Source organism: Limanda limanda, chromosome 1, assembly GCF_963576545.1.
Source record: "Limanda limanda chromosome 1, fLimLim1.1, whole genome shotgun sequence".
Taxonomy (NCBI): domain Eukaryota; kingdom Metazoa; phylum Chordata; class Actinopteri; order Pleuronectiformes; family Pleuronectidae; genus Limanda; species Limanda limanda.
The window spans coordinates 5,761,840-5,782,020 of record NC_083636.1 but is presented as its reverse complement, the minus strand read 5'-3'; positions in this window follow the sequence as shown (position 1 = coordinate 5,782,020).

Genomic DNA, 20,181 nt, shown 5'->3' with positions numbered 1-20,181 from the left:
TAGTCCTGCACTCTACAGCAGGCCTCAGTAGCCCTGCTGTAGAGTGAAGGATGCTGGGAATTATCTGTGCATGTGATGGAAGAATGCACAGTGGGGGTTGAAACTCAACGTGCAGCGTGTGCTGCATTCCATACATCTTTAAAATAGAGTTTTGAATGATGTTTTTATTGCTCAGCGTTAAATTTGCGTAGTTTTTTTTTTTTTTCAAAATTCCCAAAATTCTCGAGCTTTACTTCCCATGGAAAGTTTGGAAATTTACCGGAAACTTTCTGCCCCTTTGCAACCCTATTTCTACTAAATAAAAAGTTAGCGATGCTTGATTGGCGTGTGCAGGGTCTTCTTCACACTTCCGATTCTTCATCTATACCAAGCATGAGCGAGCAGAGGAGCTGGATACGGACCTGATTATTGAAGGTTAATGTATCAGAAGTAATTGTTGTTTGTTTCTTCCCACCCTCGGTATTCACAGCACTCGCAGATGACGCACAGACACAGAGGCCTCCGCTCGCAGTGGATTGAAATACAGCGAAAATGCATCAAAAGCAACAGATCAAAAATGATCTGAGCTTTGTACAGATCAGTTTTCCAATTCTTTTGACTCTCAGACATCTGAGCCCACAATGCGGCCATGTTCTCTGGGCTCCTACCCGAGGCTTGTGGCTATAATTGAGGGTTGCAATTCAGATGGACTGGTAAATAAGGAGCTTGGGCTTCACCTCTTTCTTGAGCTCCACGATCCTGCATCTGCATGACAGGAGATTCTGCTTCAACCCACTTTCCTCTCACCAGGACTCTTCACCTGGAGCAGCACCTCGCCACTCACACTGCACGGGTTTCATACAGGATTTCTCTTTGCATGTTTCTATGCTCCTCTTTGCAATTATCTACAATAAAAGGCATAATTCAATCACCGCGTGAAGAATAGGATGAAACGTGTGTTTCGCTTACCTCTCGGCTGTTTGTTTACCTCAGTTTAAACCTGCACCTTCCATTAATTGGTTCTTCAAGTGCATCAATCCCTCTGAGATAGCTTCACAGTGCCCTACATTCAGTGACGTGCATTAAATTAGCCGGCAGCAGCACCTTGCCCTCCTCCTCTGAGACGGGGGAGAAACAGTGGGTGCTTTCTCCGGAGAACAGACAGCCATATTCATTAGGATATTCATGGGCGCAGAGGGACGGCTGAGAGCAGCTCAGCGGCAGAAAGAGTGCAACGCAAGAGTTTAACCAAAAAGGGTTCAGTGCTTGAGTCATTATTCAAACACTGTACGGTACATGACATTGAAATACAGGAATGGATGTAGAAATATCTGCCAGTGCATGTCTTGATTCCCAGTAATTCATGCATACAACTCATCTATTTATCCATCCGTGCCAATTATAAAAGTTTTTACCCCATACCCATGTAAATCTCTACCCAGGCCAGTGACCTGCTCCTGTTGCTGTCACCCAGATGTTCTCTCCCTTCTCCCCTCCACTATACAAATTATATTTTTTCGAGCTGCATGATTTTGAAAGATTTTCCATGGAAGCAATCTGTATCTTTTGGCTGGTGCACAGCAGCAGCAGCCCGAATCACAGCGCTGCCAAAACTAAAAAGATGCCACAGCCACATGCCGCCTGTTCGCAGCTTTCGCCAGCCGAGCATCTGTATGTGGATTTCCTTCTTTTTTTCTGGATAGATGTGGATTCCTGGAGATGTCCTCAATCCTCGCAAATACAGGCACATTAATGCGTATAAGTGCACACACACCCACACACAATCCTCCCCCTCCTACGCGCCCTCCCTTCACGGGAAAGCACCATTGTGGAGTTTGAGTTATGTGCTGAATGAAGTGCGCCGCTCACTTACAGTCATCAGCTGCCGGCTGACAGTGATGCCTGAGCATGAGCCGGGGGAGAAAGTGAGAAACGGGAGAATCTCCCATCACTCACTGTGTCGGTGGGAGGATTAAAAAGCAGGAAAGTGAAGGAACATGATATCAAGAGACTGGAGAAAAGTTGAGGGGTGAGACGAGCGGCTCGTTGCAAAGCAGGAGGGAGAATCTTCCATTTCCTTTGCAAACCTATTCGGTCCTCGGCTAGAAACCAATCGGCGAGCTCATGTTTATTCATGCTCGCTCAGTGCGTCCAGAGGCATTATGGTCCCGCTACCGTTGATAACGCCACCGTGGAATCTAAAAATGAACGGACACATTCAAGGCCCCTTCGCAAATGTAAAGCTCTGCGGTGATGCCATTTTAATTCAATCCAGGCAATGAACTCTACACCTGCACGTCGATAAAACTGCCTTTTTTATTATTATTTCTCGGTTTGGAATAATGAGGGGATCTGATATAACGAAGAGCAGCGAGTTTAAGAGAAGCCGAGTGAAAACCAGGTCCAGAGAAGACATGTTCATTTCTCCTTCCTCATGAAACATTTGCAAACCTGATTTTTTAAAATAGTCACATTCAATCAAATAAAATAAAATTGCTAATGTGGCCTCTGCATCTCTGAATAGTTGTTGATGAGGCCACTCATGTGCAGTTGCTATAGTAACCCATCTTTTAAAATAGATATAAATGACTATTGACACATTGGTCCTGCAAGATGTATTTTTAATTTGACCTTGAAATCAAAATCACAGAACAGTCACATGATTTAGTTTACAGCTCAAAAAACCTTTTCATGCTTTGTACTGGTCTGGTTTGTACATTGACTCAGATCAGATAATTGTCGGAAGAAGTTTTTAAAGATCAGCCAATGAGCAAAAATGTATTTTCTCATGCTCTTTCGTCGCCAGGGTTTATTAAGTTTTACACCTTAATCACTGTCCTATGTTGTGTGTAATTAAAGATACTACACAGAATCCACATGTATGTTGTTCCTGTCGTGTTTGAGACTGAAGCATGTTTGATGGTATCATTGAGTTAGCGTTATATTAAGAATGACAGGTTGAAATCCTGGCCCATTATGTGGGATGAGTAGAGCTTGCCTCCCACCCCCCCCCCATACACCAGCGCCCGGGCTATTATTAGACGCCAGATGAAAGGTTGGACACCACTGACATATCATTATCACACGTTAATGAGTTGAAACACCTGAACTTATCACGGTGACAAGATTACTGTGATTTGATGTGTCTGTGTGTGTTGGGGTGTTGTGAATCGGGTCTAATCAAACTGACACACGTTGATTATAGCTCTGAAAAAGGTTAATAACTGAAATTTTAATGTCTTTTCACGCATGAATATGGAACGTTGGAGTTTTCCTCCCATACTTTCATGGTTTCTTTTGTCGATTATATACGGAAATGTAAAGAGCCCGGAGTTGATGTTGGTTTTTAAGCTTTTTGGTTGTTTGTCACTTTTGAGCTGCTGATATTAATCTATACAATGTGAGATGGTGTCAAAATAAAAGATAAAGGAAATACACAATTCATATGTAGGAAAGAAAATAGACAGACCTGTTGAAAAATAAACAAGGTTTGCATTTCACTGTTGATGGCTAGCAGTCGGACAAGAAATTCTCCATAACCCCAGGATTCAGTCAGGATCTGCCTCCTCCCCTCCATCCCCGGGTCTCAACCCTTCACTCCCTCTCCCTCTCTGACGGGAGATCTCAGTCCCATCGGTGAAGCTTGCTCTGCTGGCTCCGTGGTGGTGGTGGTGCTGCCTCGGCTTCCCTGGGTTCTCTGAACAAACTTCCCTCCGGTGCACTGACATGGACCGAGGAGGTTCTGTTTGTCCAAACATAACATCTGCCCGGCTCCATGAATGGAGAAGGGTCCATGTTTGAGATGGGTCAGAGGTTCCTGTGGCTGAGTCGTCCCCTGCAGATCAGAATGAGACCCTTGACAGCTCCACACATACTTGAGGTGCAAATATTAGTGTTGTCTGTACCTCTGCCCCCCCTCAATGCACCGGAGGCTAAGGGTGAGCAGCTCTGCCTCCACCTTTCAATGAAGTCATTCAAACAGTTCTTTCTTTCACTGCAGAGCGAGCAGCGTTGGAGGAAATGGCCTTTCTCCTTAAAGGGACTCTTACCTTTGTTGCATTTTTACACTTTTTTTGGATAAGGTTAAATTGGTATTAATAAGGTAATGACACTCTAAAATGCAAGACAGACCCACCAGGAGTAAAAACAAACAATTATTTTACTCTCATAATTATTATTTAGTGAAAACTTCAACCAATAAAATTCTTCGGACCGAAGGACCTTATTGGCCGACAGACCTGTCTGTTTGCTGCATGGACATGCAGGTTTTCCGTCTGCTTCTTGTGGCGCAAGTAAATGGTGCAAATAACCATTGAACTGAAAAATATATATGTGAATGTAAATGTATATAACTTACCGGTGCTTCTGAATCCGAATCCATTGCTTTGGTAAACAAAAACTCACGTGCGTGCGCGGTGGCAGTAGGTTGTAAATAAAGTTTCTTCAAAAAAACACCGCGGATGGGAACGAGGGGGTGGGGCATTGGAGGAAGGCGGGAAGATTTGAATGTGCTGTAATTCTCAAATGCAACAAAGGTAAGAGTCCCTTTAAATAAGGAAGCTGTGATGATTCATTCCTAAGTGGGTCAGTAGTTCTGGCTTTTTTCCTTGTACTCAAGATATTTGCGAACAGATGCTAGACCTGGCTGGGCCGAACAGACACAGCGTGCATGGTCACCATCAATCATTACCTTACATGTCATCCAGCCGGGCGACTGGATGACATCCACATATTTTCACATCTCCTGTTCTCCTATTCTCCCTGCAGGAGAATGAATCAGTACCGTTGGCTCCCCTGTGGTTTCTCACTAGCCTCATGTGGAGAGGGTGTTGGGGTTAGAGAAATACCAAACCCATTCATCCTCTCTCAGGCTGAGAGGCAGTGTGGCTTTTTTTTAACCCTCAACCTCACAGTTGGAAATTGTAGATATTGAACATAGCACCCACTCATAGAATTGGATTTAAATGCAGAAAACGTCCCTTTTTCCATTCACACGCTATGTAGAGTTACAGAATGAGATGAGATGTGAATGTGTTGGGGTTTTATTGCAGAGCACTTCCTCATGATTACCTATACAGTCTCTTAGATAGGGTTACACGTGCACTCGGAGAACTGGAGTTATATCCTTTAACTACCGTTGTTTTAAACAGTTTTTTGTGTCCTCAGCAAAATTCCTGCAGAAAAAAAACAAACAAGCGCACGTACTTTGTACTGAAATCCAAAATAATGTATTTCACAACCTCCACCGCTGTCAACCTCGTTCACGTCCTGCCTCTTCTCGTTTCCTGTTACCTTGAGACGCAACTGCGGAGAAGCAGCGAGTGCACAAAGGACAGGGAGGCGCAGGTAGAGAAGAAATGCTGATCCGGCAAGCAGCGGAAAAAAGGAGCTCCTCAGGGAAAAGCAGAGAAAAGCATCCGCTGCACAAACACGCACACGCACACAAGTGTTGTTTCGGGAGCGTCTTTGCCAACTGTTGCACTTTTAATAGTGTTTCAGAGTTCAAACCAGCTGACAGCACGGCTATGAAAACAATTTATTGAATTTCCTCAAGGGGACATCGAGCTCAGAAAATATATAAAAATATATAAATTCGGTGACAGAAGTGCTTGTGCTCTCATGACAGCGTCGTGCCGCATGCAGCGGACGGCTCTGACAGCAGCGGGTGTTAACATAAAATCAGGTAAATAATACGCAGCTCTGTCAACATGTGTTTTTTATGCAAGCTGACAGGCCACAGAGAACAGCGGAGGAAGATTGAGGACTTTGCAGACTGATGCCTTCGTAACCACGGTTTCAAGTTTGGAGCCCGTTCAAGGTGCAGTGCTTTGTTTACAGCCGTCGCCAAAGTACTGATACAAAAACAGCTTCTTCCACTGCAGCGATCGCAGACTCATTCCATCCACTCAGACGATGACTTGAAGCGTGAAAGCAATTTGGAGGCGAACGGCTTCATAGGTAAACACATGCCAGGGCCGATTTTCCTTTTCCTGCATAGAGGAAATTACAGTTTACCTCATCTATTGTGGAATAATGTCGCCTGTAGCTCTATTTAATGGGTTGAATGTAAAGTATTCTTATGTAGTGGGACTGCAAACTGTGAGAAAGAAAAGAGAGGGAAATCAACCACACAGCCACTGCTCTGTTTAGCAGCTGTAGGAAAAGCTTTGCCCCGTGTCTGTGCAGCTGGATTTCATGTTTGGACGTTAAAAGTGAATTCTTTATCAGTCCAAAGGCCCAGGGACCCGTCTCACCAAGCGAGTTGAACATCAGAGCCTCCATTGCTGCCGTCACTAAACCGAACAATGGCAGAGCAGCACTGACAACCACAGAGAAGGAAGCAGACATGGACTGAACCTGACCAGAGCATCTCAAAGGATTGGAAAAATGAGTCACTCAAAGGGACAGTTAAACTCCAAAAGTGTTTCGTGGATTCAAACACTTCCATCGGCAAAGTGGCAAATTGATAATGAGTTCACTTTTGGGTGAACTATCACTTTCATTCGCCTCCACATTTTCAAACGAGCGAATTTGCTGCTTTTGTGTTTAGTTTTGTTTTTAATAAACACTTTGGGGTTTGAAGTTTTGGTCAGATAGACATAAAAAACAATATATTAAGGACACAACAGTTGAATAATCCAACAGTAACCAACATTAGAAATTAGTTAGTTAGTTAGTTTTTTGAAATGTGTGTTTTTTTTCTTGTGGCAAAGTCAACGAGAGCAATATGAAGACAAAATTACGAATAAAATTGTGAAAAGTGCAACAACAAGGCTGTGAAAAATGTGGCAAGTCATAAAATAATCGGAGGCAATAGAATAAATAATGGGCAGATGATGTTGACATATGCTGCAAACAGTTTGAGCAGATGAAGTAGAGTGTGAAAGTGGACGAGGGAGAAGAATTACGTGCTCCTTCAACAATGAACACCCATTAAATGACTCAGGAGCAAAGCGACACACAAAACACAAGAACACACTGTGACTGCAGCGGCGAGCGGCGAGGGCATCTGCTGTGAGAGCGAGTACAGGCTTATCAACGCCTGTCATTAGAGCACAAAGGGAAAAGTCCATTGATACAAAACTGTGTCAGTGAGTCTGTGAGATGATCTGTTATTGGTCTGCAGGGCTGGAGCAAGGGGGGGGGGGGGGGTATGGGGACAATCTGCTCCATAAATCACTGCGGTGATGAAACATTAACATGCAACAGTAGATGTCGTCTGTGGTTGATAACGACAGACAGGTTTCCCCTAAATTTGGGGAAAAGTGACGGACGGCGCTGGCGTTATCTCTAGTATTATTATTCATATGAGTTCCACTCGAGCCGCGGCCCCTCTGGCCGAAATGTCCCCCCCCCCCCCGCCCCCCTGAGTACATGTGAGATAGAGAAGTGCTGAACAGCCCGAGGTGATGCACAAATGTGTGTGTGTGCAAATGACTCAGAGTGTTAAAGGGCTTTGATAAATGTAGCACATCATCTACTGACCTGCAAATATGCTAATGGATAATTTAGCTATATACATTATTTTACATGTTATTTTTATTGCTAATTCTGCTGCTTTTTATCCGTCTGTCTTTTTGAAGGACTTTGTACAGGTTTGTTTTGTATGATGGAGTATTCTTGCCTGATTTAAATTTGAGAAATATTGCAATAATGTAAGTGTTAAAAGTGATAATTGAGGATAAAGTAAAAAATCTGCTATTTTAGGAATTTAGCAGCACAGTGAACCCCTGCTCCTCCAGAGTTCCTCTCCCTCCGGATCTTGAATCTTTCAATCGACCACTAACAAACATTTCTTCAGAACAGACATTTTCTTTAACAATCTTCAGGGAAATGTCTGGTTTCTCTACAATTTCTAAGGTCTCGACTTTAATATGCTTTTGATTCGGTTGAATGTTAACTTTGTGAAGCACTTTATAACCTTGTTTGAATAAGTGATGTAGAAATACAGTTATTGTTATTATCTTCTCAAACTTATTCATTATGTGGTGCTGATGTGTCAAAAGATTATTTCTTTATTAAACATATAAAACTTCACCTTAGCAAGATGCTCCACGTTCCTTTTATCAATTCATTTTAATGCCCGTGACCAGTTGATCTCTTGGATTCTCCGAAACACGTAGCCTAAATGAATTCTCCCAAATTTACGACTATTTTCTCTTGTACTATAACGACTGTACTCTTGAAATATTACAACTTTAATCTTGGACATTTACAACGTCCTTCAGTACGTAACAGCGAGGGGAAGTGAAGGGTTTTGCTTCTCTGGACCGACCAGAAATCACAAAACAATATATGATAGAAATATGCAGAATTTTCAGCCTCTTCCATCAAGAATTGTACTTTTTAGTGTTGCTCATGTCATATCTGCTAACATGGAGGAGGCAGGGTTTATGACCCATGCTGCAGCCCGCCACCAGGGGGCAAACTAGAGGTTATTAATTATTCTAATCCCTTGAGAGCTGCTGAACCTGTTTTTGTCCCTTTAATCGCTTCTTAATAGGGAGGAAATAATTCATACGGGGAAGTAATTGACGTTAATTCTAAAAATGCTCTAATTTTCTCACAAGGTTAGGATGGAACAGCCGGAGTGTTTTCCCAGCACGTCGGCGGCGCCTCATGAAGCTGCTGCTGCTTCAACTAATTAAAAAGTGATGGGCAGTGAGAGTAGTCCTGCTTTTTCGGGATCGGGCCGCAGGTCTGTGATAGATGGACGAGTAAACCGCTGTGAAGGCTCAAAGTTCTCAAGACAAATGGCAGGAGGATTCACGAGGCCACAAAACGCCATTATCGCACATTATGAGGAGCGAGCGTTCCTAAAAGTGAAATTATCCAGATGGTGACACAACATCCAAACGTGCGCTTTGCACCAAACTCTGCACACAAGGTTCAATTAACATTTAAAGTGCAGCGAAACGAGGCACAGATCGGGACAGAGCGGCGATTTCTATTTTTAACTTTCATTTCCTGTTGACGTCATCGCCCGTCTCTGGGTTTTTCGTTCATATCAAATCTGCACAACTCAAGGGCAATGACTAATCTTTTCACTTTATGAAACGCTATTCTGGGGTCGAAAGGCCGATCTCGCTACAAGTTTATACCCAGGATTCCCGGGGAGGTGTTTACATATATGAGTCACCGGTCCTCTCGGCCAAACTAGCAGCAGAATGTGTCGGCAGCTCAGCTCTCAGACTGAGTGATTCCGTCACCTCTGCTGTGGGGTTTGTTTGTTGTCTTCCTGTTCTCCTGAAGTAAAAGTGCCATTTTTCTTCTTATGGGAACATGTTTAAAATTTCTTCCGGTTTAATTTGATCATAAATTTTGCCCGGGTCCGGTTCAGCTCACCTTTCCCATCATTTTAAAGATTTACAGACTTCTTTGATTTAGCTTTAGGCCACAACAAGGACGGCGAGAACACACAACCCTTAACTTCGTCCTATGTCGATAAGTCACCGGACTTGAGGCTGCAGGTACAGGACGAGGGTTTTTATATTTCCACTTTGCCACAACATCATCATTCCTCATTGTGACCCCCTCAATGCTCGGAGGTCTGAGAGCACACAACCTTTTCTCCTGCACTCTCTCACTTGGTTGAGTGGTTCAAACACTCAACAACAAAGCTGAAGCCCAAGATTCACGTTATTATAACATTTCTATCGAGTCGAGCGTTCGAGCGTATAAAATACAAGTGGCTCAAAAAGGCCGGCTTCCATTCAAATATACGTAAGTTATTTTATAAATGTACAGTACTTAGTAAAAAGAGTTCTAAAATAACAACTTTAATACTCTTGGCTCCACAGCCTCCTCTCATTCATACAAAGGCTGCTGTTGTCTGGCATTTAAAGATAATTGCTAATACAAACATGCAATTTTATATATAATTACCCACAGTACTTTCAGTCATAGAGTTCTACAGTAGCATATCTTATGTGAATAACATGTAATCGACATACAAAAGCTATTATCATTTGGCTTTTTGAAGTGCCATTCGAAAGATTTTGTTCTTTTCGTTGATGAGCTCACCAGATAGTCCCCGGCATGAAGCCTCCTATACAGCGAGCGGGGGGCCGGGGGGAGTGAACAGGATCTATAAGGTTCTCGTTTCCAGAATACAGAAACATGTTTTTTGTATTCAAAGTCAGACACAACTGTAGTCCTGCACATCCTCTGCAGCTTTCACTGTAATGGGGATTAAGTCAATATGGATAATACGGTCCAGCATGCCAAAACTGGAATTAGCATGTGTTCCCTGTATGTAAGGTTTGGAGGGAATTTAGTCCTGAAAGTACTGCGCTGAAGTAAGGGTCTCTATCTATCTATCTATCTATCTATCTATCTATCTATCTATCTATCTATCTATCTATCTATCTATCTATCTATCTATCTATCTATCTATCTATCTATCTATCTATCTATCTATCTATCTATCTATCTATCTATCTATCTATCTATCTATCTATCTATCTATCTATCTATCTATCTATCTATCTTTCTATCTATCTATCTATCTATCTATCTATCTATCTATCTATCTATCTATCTATCTATCTATCTATCTATCTATCTATCTATCTATCTATCTATCTATCTATCTATCTATCTATCTATCCATGCATCCATCCATCCATCCATCCATTCATCTATCTATCTATCTGTCCATCCATCATCCATCCATCCATCCATCCATCCATCCATCCATCCATCCATCCATCCATCCATCCATCTATCTATCTATCCATCCATCCATCCACCAATCTATCTATCTATCTATCTATCTATCTATCTATCTATCTATCTATCTATCTATCTATCTATCTATCTATCTATCTATCTATCTATCTATCTATCTATCTATCTATCTATCTATCTATCTATCTATCTATCTATCTATCTATCTATCTATCTATCTATCTATCTATCTATCTATCCATCCATCCATCCATCCATCCATCCATCCATCCATCCATCCATCCATCCATCCATCCATCCATCTATCTATCTATCTATCTATCTATCTATCTATCTATCTATCTATCTATCTATCTATCTATCTATCTATCTATCTATCTATCTATCTATCTATCTATCTATCTATCTACCGAGTCTGACAGCGTTTGTTTCAAATGAATATCCGATAATTATGAGGTGTAGTTATAAAGTTATTAATAAAACTTGTCACCACAGGGTTCAGACACTTCCTTTGTGGAGAACATGGTTCACTTATAAGTCGGCTCCATTCACTGACTCTTACAGGAACTTTGTCTTAATTGCATCGTCAGTTCAAAGAAAGTTTGTATGAGAGCAAACGGAGCAAATGATTAACTTCTGTAAGACGTCACCCAGTAAAGTCATTTGATCTCACTGGAAAGAGTCTGTTAATAATGTTCGGGAGAATATTCAACAACAATAATATGTGTTTATTTACACAAAACTAAAGCTAAAAAGTGTTATCTATTAATAATAGAGGATAAAAAACATGTTTTTATAACCAGGGTCAAATTATCATATCTTTGTTTTCGCATTTTCCAGGTTTGCTATTGAAAAAGTAAAGCTGGAGCATGTATAATCTCAATTAGAGGCAGCAGCAGCCCTGAACATCTCTGATGTGAAAACACGATTTAAATATCTAACTCTGTAAAACAGCTATAGGCTGTGATTCACGTTGTATAACAAGCTGAACGGACGATAACAATCTCCAGAATATCAAATTTATGAAGAAAAAAAAAAGGAAAAACCTTTTGTGCTCATTTCAGACGCACTCAGGTCCCGCACTGACAAACAGAAAGGACATGTAAGCTTGTTCTTATCGACACTGAGCAAGGCAGCACTTATAGAAAGATAAGACTTTTCAAGAAACTGGCTGTGATGATGTAACTCTCCCAGAGCTCTGAACAAAAGTAGTTAAAAATCTATCAGAGTTTGAGATGTAGTGGTTTTTATATAATTCATTATCAGAGGAGATTAGACAATATCACCCGCAGCAACTTAAAAACATAAAACTAAAGTTATATCCTGTGAGAACGGGCGTATCGCTAGATAACAGGAGGTTATCGTGTTCCCGCCATCCTGTAATATACATGTAAATCATCACCATTAAGAAAACATGACATGAGTCTGACGGAGTCGTGTGCGAGACATCGGAGCTCAGCAGCATCTCGAGCGCTGCTGCCAAGGAGCAGCACGCTCGGTTACACGCTGACGTCTGGGTTCAAATAAAAAAAAAGCATCACTGCTGAAAAGCCGAGCTGCCGGGGGGGGCACAGATATTCCTAAGTGGCCCTGGTGAAAAAAAGCGCCGGCCGTATATATATCCCGCGATGCATCGGTGGAAGCTGCTCAACTAAAACATTTAATTAGAAGACAGGCCACTAGCTTTTCTGATGCGTTCAGATCCAAACGCCATCATTTAAATACCATCAGCATTCGAGTCGTGATGTTAACCTGCTCGGAGGGAGCGGCCATGACACACAGCGTTTACTTACTGCTCACGGCCATATTCACAGAATCAGAATCAGCATCATTGAATTAACAAACGAAATTGACCTAAAACAGTACAGGAAGAATTTAATACTATAACGAAGCAGCATGAGTAACATGAGCAGCACGAGTTGGACATTTAACACTTACAGTATTTTATTTAACAACTTCATTATTTCCTGAAAAAAAATGTGAAAATGCCAAAAAAAATAGACAAATTGCCTCCAAATGTCAAAGAAAGTGAATAAAATAAGAATCCTTTCTTACAAACAAACAAACAGCAGTAAAACAATCCTGACTTATAATTTTCTCGTTAACATTTGAAGGTTCGTAAAAAAATATGAAATGTTTGCTGCTCAAGTTGAGTTTGAGCATTAAGCCATAGAGCAAGTGTTGGAAGAAGTCAAAAATACAAAGTGCATAGTATTATTATTGTTATTTCTCTTATTATTTCCCGTGTGTTTTTACTCAGACGGGGGGGCAACCCCAGAGCAGGAGGGGTTCTCCCACGGGAGCTCCTGGCTCAGAGGCAAACAAATCTGGAGCTTTTATGTAGTGAGACACGGGTCTGGTGAATAATTCAAGCCCACAACGAATTTTGAGTTTTATCCGACCATACAGAATGAGACATGTAAGTGCAATCTTATCCTGAAGTGATCTACATCCACGTTGTTTCTCTTGTGTTTGTGTGTCACTGATTCACGACGTGTGTGCTCATCCTGGATTTCTGCTCAGGTACAGTATGTTTGCAGGAGAGTAGCTCACAGTGAGCTCTGACTGAACCAAGCTGCAGATTTTCTTTTGCAGATTTTCCTTTCTTGTGCTTTTGCTGAAAAGAAAATAATAAATAAACTTTGGCCAAATCTTTGAAAATTGCATCACAATTTCCGCCGTAAGCTGCCGAAGAAAAACCTCTGTGAAATCCTTGAGGGACTAAGTTATGGTTCATAAGCTCGGCTATAAAGTCGCTGCCACAGGCGGCTTTTCAGGAGGGGTGAAAATATTACAGTCTGTTTGAGACAAATCACCACATGTCCTGTATATGTGCACATGCAGCCGTTTGCTGGCAAGCACAAAAACAAAACATGAACCGCTGCAGCTGTTCTATGAATAAATGAATGTATTTCCACGAAATTGCCACATGTCTCATCTGCTTCACTGCAAGGATTTCACTTCTGGTTGTAGATGAACTGAATGTTAAGTGCACATAGAAACCAGATTAACAACTGATGTCTTCGGAGGCTTGTTCTGGGCAACGTTTCATCATGAATAGTTTTTTTCAGGAATGTTTGAAAAATATCAATGAAATCCTCAAATTTGTGAAGTGGATTATAAGAAGAGGTAGAAGGAGAAGAAGGAATGAAGCTGAATGATGTGAATGTATTTCTGCTCCAACTCGCTCTGCAGTGACCGACTCTGGAGCTCACCTCTGGTTTGAGAGGAATTTACCTTGAAGCGTTTGGCAATCGAGCGTGAAAACAGTTGTCGGTCGAGTGTGTGTGTGTAGCTTGTGCCATATTAGTCATTCACCGCTCACACCCGTCCGCCGGCTCATATTCTATTCACCAAGGACCTGGCACAATTATATCAGGGCAGGATTCTCCTTTCAGCCAATGTCAAGGGGCGAGAAATCAATGGCTGCTTATCTTGTCTGCTCTGACACGACTGGAACAACAGTGAGGAGTGTGCGTTTCCTCCGAGACTCATGCACGTGGGCGGGCTGGGAGCTTCTGGTCAACTGGGATTCACTTACCCCTGCAGCACGGGGGGGGGCGCTAATGGTTAATACTCACGAGCCAGAGGCAACGCTGTCGTTCCTGCTCGTTCTCCGAGTCAGAAGGAAAAGTCGCGGCGTCGCTGTCAGGCGATTTAGGATGAATCACAGGGAGGTGAGGAGAGAGAAGCCATTCCAGCTTTGACGAGGTTTTGAAATGTTGCGGCCCCGGTGTTAGCAGGAAGTTCGCCCGCGGGGGGCTCACAACTTGACAATTAACCGCCGCTTTGCCTGCGTGCCATCCACCAGCCGCTCGCACATAGACAGGGGTATTTAGAATAATGAGCATCATGTATATGAGCTGTCTTACCTCTGGTTATAATCAGAAACCCACTCGTGCTTCCTCCTACACAGCGAGATCTCAGCGTGCCATCAACTCACACAGAAGCCGAGACCAGACAGAGAGCCGCCTCTGGAAAACATCCGTCTATCCCTCCGCAGCAGATTCCTTATAAATGCAATTGTTCATCACCTATTGCAGCGAAGAGAAGTCTTTTTTTTTTCATTACTTCGAGATCTGAAGAGAAGATGTTTTCAAAGCAGACAAAGATGAAGAGTAGTCTCCCAAAGTATGTTCAAAGAAATGACATCGACAGTTGCAGCCAATTAAAATTCATGGAACAGTGGTTAGAAAAAAATAATCCGTGTGGATGATGTTGAGTGCTTCAGCAGGGCGCGGTGAATTTCTGATCCACGGTGTTTCTTAGCTGTTGAGGCGTAACATTAAATATTAAAAACATTACTGTTGCTTCAATTGTTTACACAAATCACACATTTGGGCTGATGACAATCTGAATCTAACAACTGTACATGACAGGGAGACGTGTGTTATCTCAGCGTCTTATGTAAGGAGCCACAAAGAGTTTTCAGAGGTTTAGAAAAAGATGCGTTTTGATCAAAAACTCTCACACTCAGTGAGAGAAAAGAAAACTAATATCTCCAGGTGAAGAAGTGGAGTCACACACGTAGAAGACAAAGATCTAGAGAGTTCGTGTTTAGAGGGTTTGTGTGGATAAGAGCTGAAGCCGGCGTCTGTGTGAGATTCAGAGACTTCAGGCAACAGCGGGATGTTTTCTGCACATCACCATGAGTCCTCTGCATTTGTCGGGCGAGAGGTGGAGAAGCCTTTGCACCTGTAGCGCCTCGTGTTCACACATCAGATTCTCCCGCGGAAACTGTGGAGCGTCTCACTCGGACATTTGTGTTTTGCACATGAACCTCCTCCAGAGAAAATACAGAGGCACCGCGGAGTTCATGTCTGGAAGCAGCTAAAGATATTACAGTTTTTCTCCATTGCTTTGGCTCATTTCACGAAACGGAAATGACATTCTCAAAACAACACGTGCAAACCTCCAAACCACTGGGCACCTGTTCACAACAGATTGGAATATCTCATTCCTTTTATCGAATTGCAATTGTATTAGCACAGCCTTGCACATGACAAGCACAATTTTCACATGATTTAGGACACCTTTGCAAACGGTTAGGTACAATTGTCTTCAGTTAGCCCAATTACCGACTGAACATATCTTGTTGGTCTAAACTGAATGTTGCTTCTCAGTCAAGTGGTTGTTCTCTGCAGAACATGTTGGCGTAATTTCCCTGTTTACATCATCACCTGCACAATAGTTCACTCCACCGTCAAAATCTTTCAGGCACATAATACCATGAAAAACATCATAGTATATACTGTAATATTAAGATTAAGATACATTTATTTGTCCCAAACACATGCACAGACATGCACAAGCACACTCATTATTTTATTTTATTTTATTTTATTTTATTTTATTTTATTTTATTTTATTCTATTTCTTATATATTGTTGTTTTTTATATTGTTGTTTTATGTACAAAAGTAGTGCACCAATGACACCAAGGCAATTTACTGTATGTGCAAACATACCTGGCAAATAAAAGAATTCTGATTCTGATTCTGATGCAAGGAGGGAAATTTAACCTCTGCTTTTAACCCATCTGGTGCAGGACACACAGAGCAGTGAGCAGCCGTGTACGGCGCCCGGGGAGCAGATGTTGGGGGAGTAAGGTGCCTTGCTCAGGGGCACTAGACAGGGTAGGGAGAATCCTCTTGGATTTCTGGACAGATCAATCCAGGTTCGTCTTTTTGTTGTTTCTCAGTGGAGTCGAACCAGAGACGAAGCAGAGACCTTTTCTGCCCATAGTCCAAGTTTCCAAGTTTTTAGTCAGAGGCCTCTCCCGCCTCAAATGTGTGTGTGTGTGTGTGTGTGTGTGTGTGTGTGTGTGTGTGTGTGTGTGTGTGTGTGTGTGTGTGTGTGTGTGTGTGTGTGTGTGTGTGTGTGTGTGTGTGTGTGTGTGTGTGTGTGTGTGTGTGCGTGTTGTGTCAAATGAATTCTGTATTGATATTCATACCCATACGCCAGCCAGGCCGACCCAAGCGGCTGCTTTTTTTCTTCTTCTTCTTCATGTTCTGTTTTCTAAGGTGCCCTGATGACACTTTTGTGGGAGCCCTCGATGCAGCGGAGGAGGAGACGAACCAGAGACCTTTTCTGCCCATAGTCCAAGTTTCTGCCACTAGTCCACCGCCTCTTGGATCATCGGCTTAATTTTCAGGTGCAACTAGAGCTTTACTAATCAAGGGGGAGTTTCACACATCCGATCACCAATCACACAGTAAGTTCAGTTAGCTGACAGGTGCTATCCAGGAGTATACTGTAAAGCTGCAGGTTCACTCTATGAGACTTTTGCCTTCAAATGTGTAACGTCCATGCATGTTTGTGACTCTGTGTATTTGTGGAGAGCACAATTATTTTTCATTTGCACGACTATGTCCAGCAGTGACCGGGGTCGTTCCACGAGCGATGGAAACCATGTCAGCGGGCTGCTGATGCACAGTGAAGTGTTATCGACGGACGGCAGGATTCCGGCCCCTGCACCAGCGCAGGCGGACTCCATTGAGCGCCAATCACATGAAGCCAGCAGGAATTCCACCCCCCCACTGCACTGAAACTCAACCGTGAGTCAGGCAATCACTGCAGGCTTTAGAACATCATGGATGTCTGGTGGCAGTGATGGGTTCAAGCATCAATACCTCCACATGGCTGCTATATGACTTCATGCGATGACTCAACTGAGTTGACCTTTGCACCGGGGGGGCTTCCTCTGTGGCTCCACCCGACCGAGTAACATGATTTCCTCTCGCTGATCATTGTGAATTTGGAGACGTCTCGGCCAGCAATCACATTCTGGAAAGAGTGGAACAAAATCTCTGCCTAAAGCTGCGAGGGTTTAATAAGTTATCTCAAAACCTGTCAAAAAATGGCCAACTGTTTTTGATCATAAGTCCTCTGAGATGTTCTTTGTGAAAGTATGGTTCACATCAAGTGTTGCTTTTGTGAATAGTTGACTCACGATGTTTGTGTTAGTTATAACTGTGTTGACCTTTAAGGAATACATTTTTCTTGAAATATTTATTTAGTGCCTATTTTTTGTTGAAAATGAAAGATGGATAATTACTTTACAATTTAACAACCTTGTTGGTAAAAATTTATATTATTTGTCTACATGTGTTACGCAGTGACATCACTTCCGGTTTAGCAACTTCCTCTTTTGGGCTTCCTGGTTCGGCAGTAAAAAACAGACGGACATGTTGTGCATGTGATCCACTGGCATAATAGAGGCAATGATGTAAATTAATTTATTTGACATTAGACGAGTTAAACATCATGTATTAGTAAATATTTCGTAAAAAACGTATGTTTGAGGAGTTATTTAAAAACTTGTTTAGTCAGAGTTACGACACACTACCTGAGAAAACTTACCACAACACAGATTCAACTGTTGACTCCTCGATCATTACATTACATGACATTACATTTAGGTGACTCTTTTATCCAAAGCGACTTACGATCATTCATTACCTCCACCAGAGAGAGCATTGTCATCTCAGTCCATATTTTGTAAAAACGTATGTTTGAGGAGTTATTTAAAAACTTTTGGTCAGAGTTACGACACACTACCTGAGAACACTATAGGGACCAGATTCAACTCTTGACTCCTAGATCATTACCTACACCAAAGAGAACGTTGTCATCTCAGTTCAGCTGATTAGTTGGTTTGTTTGTTAGTTGTTGTTGTTGGATTAAACAAAAACAACAGAATGAATTCCAACAAATCTTGGTGGAAAGATGAAAATGTGCCAAGAAAGAAACCATTACATTTTGATGCAGATGAAACGTGCGAATCCAGATTTTTTTTTTTAATAACATTTCTCAGTAATGCACGAGAGTGGAATGAATCTGGTTTAAATTAAATGGGGACCGGGGGGGGCTTTGTGGAGCCGTGAAATCAACCCACTGTCAGTGTCGTTCTCTTCTGACTCCAGTTTGCTGCTGTTCATGTCTTTACTCTCAACGTTCACATACTTTATCCAATGAGCACTGAATTTTATAATTATGAATTCAGTGTGGACAAAAACAACACATTAATTAGTGTCATTATTACAACTTAAATGATGCTGAGTGTGTGTGAGTGAGGTTATATACAATAAATACATATTGAAGACAGGTTTGGTCATGAGAGCTGTAAGAAGTGGAGCCTCTGGGACACTGAGAGGTGCTGACCTCACACATGATTCAAGGTTGTATGTGATGGGAATGTGGGACCATCTATTCAGCTAAACTACAAGGACACGGTAACATGCTGACCCGTGCACATCGGATCTATTTGCCAAATCAATTGGATATTAGACAACAAACAAAGGTAGCTATTGACCGGATGATATTAAAGGACAAGTGACTTAAGAAATAACTAATGTTTTTGCGTAATGCAGGGTGTTTCACTCATTAATCAGGATAAAAAGGTGAAAATTAATATGATTATTAATGCAATTATCTAGTCACTTGTTTACCTGAAGGAGAATTTGGCAAGAACATTTCCCTTGCAGTGGTTCTCACTTTCACATCTCGGCAACAACGTTATTGGTTGTATTCACGGTTACACAGCCAAGTTTGACATGTTCTCCCAGTTTCTTTGATGGTTTCCTCAAAATGCTCCAGCTTCCTCCCACAGTCAAAAGACATGCAGATTAATAATAGAGTTAAACAGGAAACTCTAAATTAACCGTAGTTGTGAATGTGAGTGACATTTAAAAGGATAAGTGGTAAACCTACATAATGGATTCTGGGATGGAAGAAAATGATTGGTGGATTCAAAGTCTGACCCTGGCCTTTCCCCTCTGACATCGATTAATGATAAAATGTTCATGTCCACAAGGCTTCTGCTCACTGGAAACTCTAGAAGCTGCTGTGAGTGAAATCCTCAGTGGATGTTCAGCTTCCGGGAAAACTCCCATCAGCCAATCTGGCACCAACAATAATGCCACAGTCGTATAACATCTGCACATTGGCCATAACGGTGATTTGGCCATTTCCCATTTTCTAACCATGCCCACTCTCGCCGACTGTATGATAAACAGTCAGTAAACATAAGGTGAAACCCCCATATAAAAAAATGAGCATATGCAAATACTACAGATAAGTTTATAGAGACAGATGGTCGGGCGAGAGAAGCAGGAGAGATATTTCAAAGTCAGCGAGAGGGACGGAGAGAGGTCAGGTCAGATCTTTGCACCTCCGGAGTGGATTTTCATGTTTTTTCTTAAGAGCCTGGAGAAACGGTATAAAAAGACGGAAAGAAAGAAAAAATAACTCCTCGTCAATCTGTGACTGCCTCCTCTCAGGTCAGCGTTTACAGCAAAGCAAGGAAATGTGCTAATGGTCATCAACATGGGCGGGTGTGGGTGTGTACTTTGTTTTCTAAAGCTTCTTTGAGACACAGAGGCCAGGACATTTTCTTGAAACTTTACCGAGGGGCTGTTTTTGAGAAGGAAAACGTTTGAGTCAGTCGACACTTTCTGGAATCTTCCTTCCCACCTCCTGATAAGATGTCAGAGCGTGAGACTACAGAGGGGGA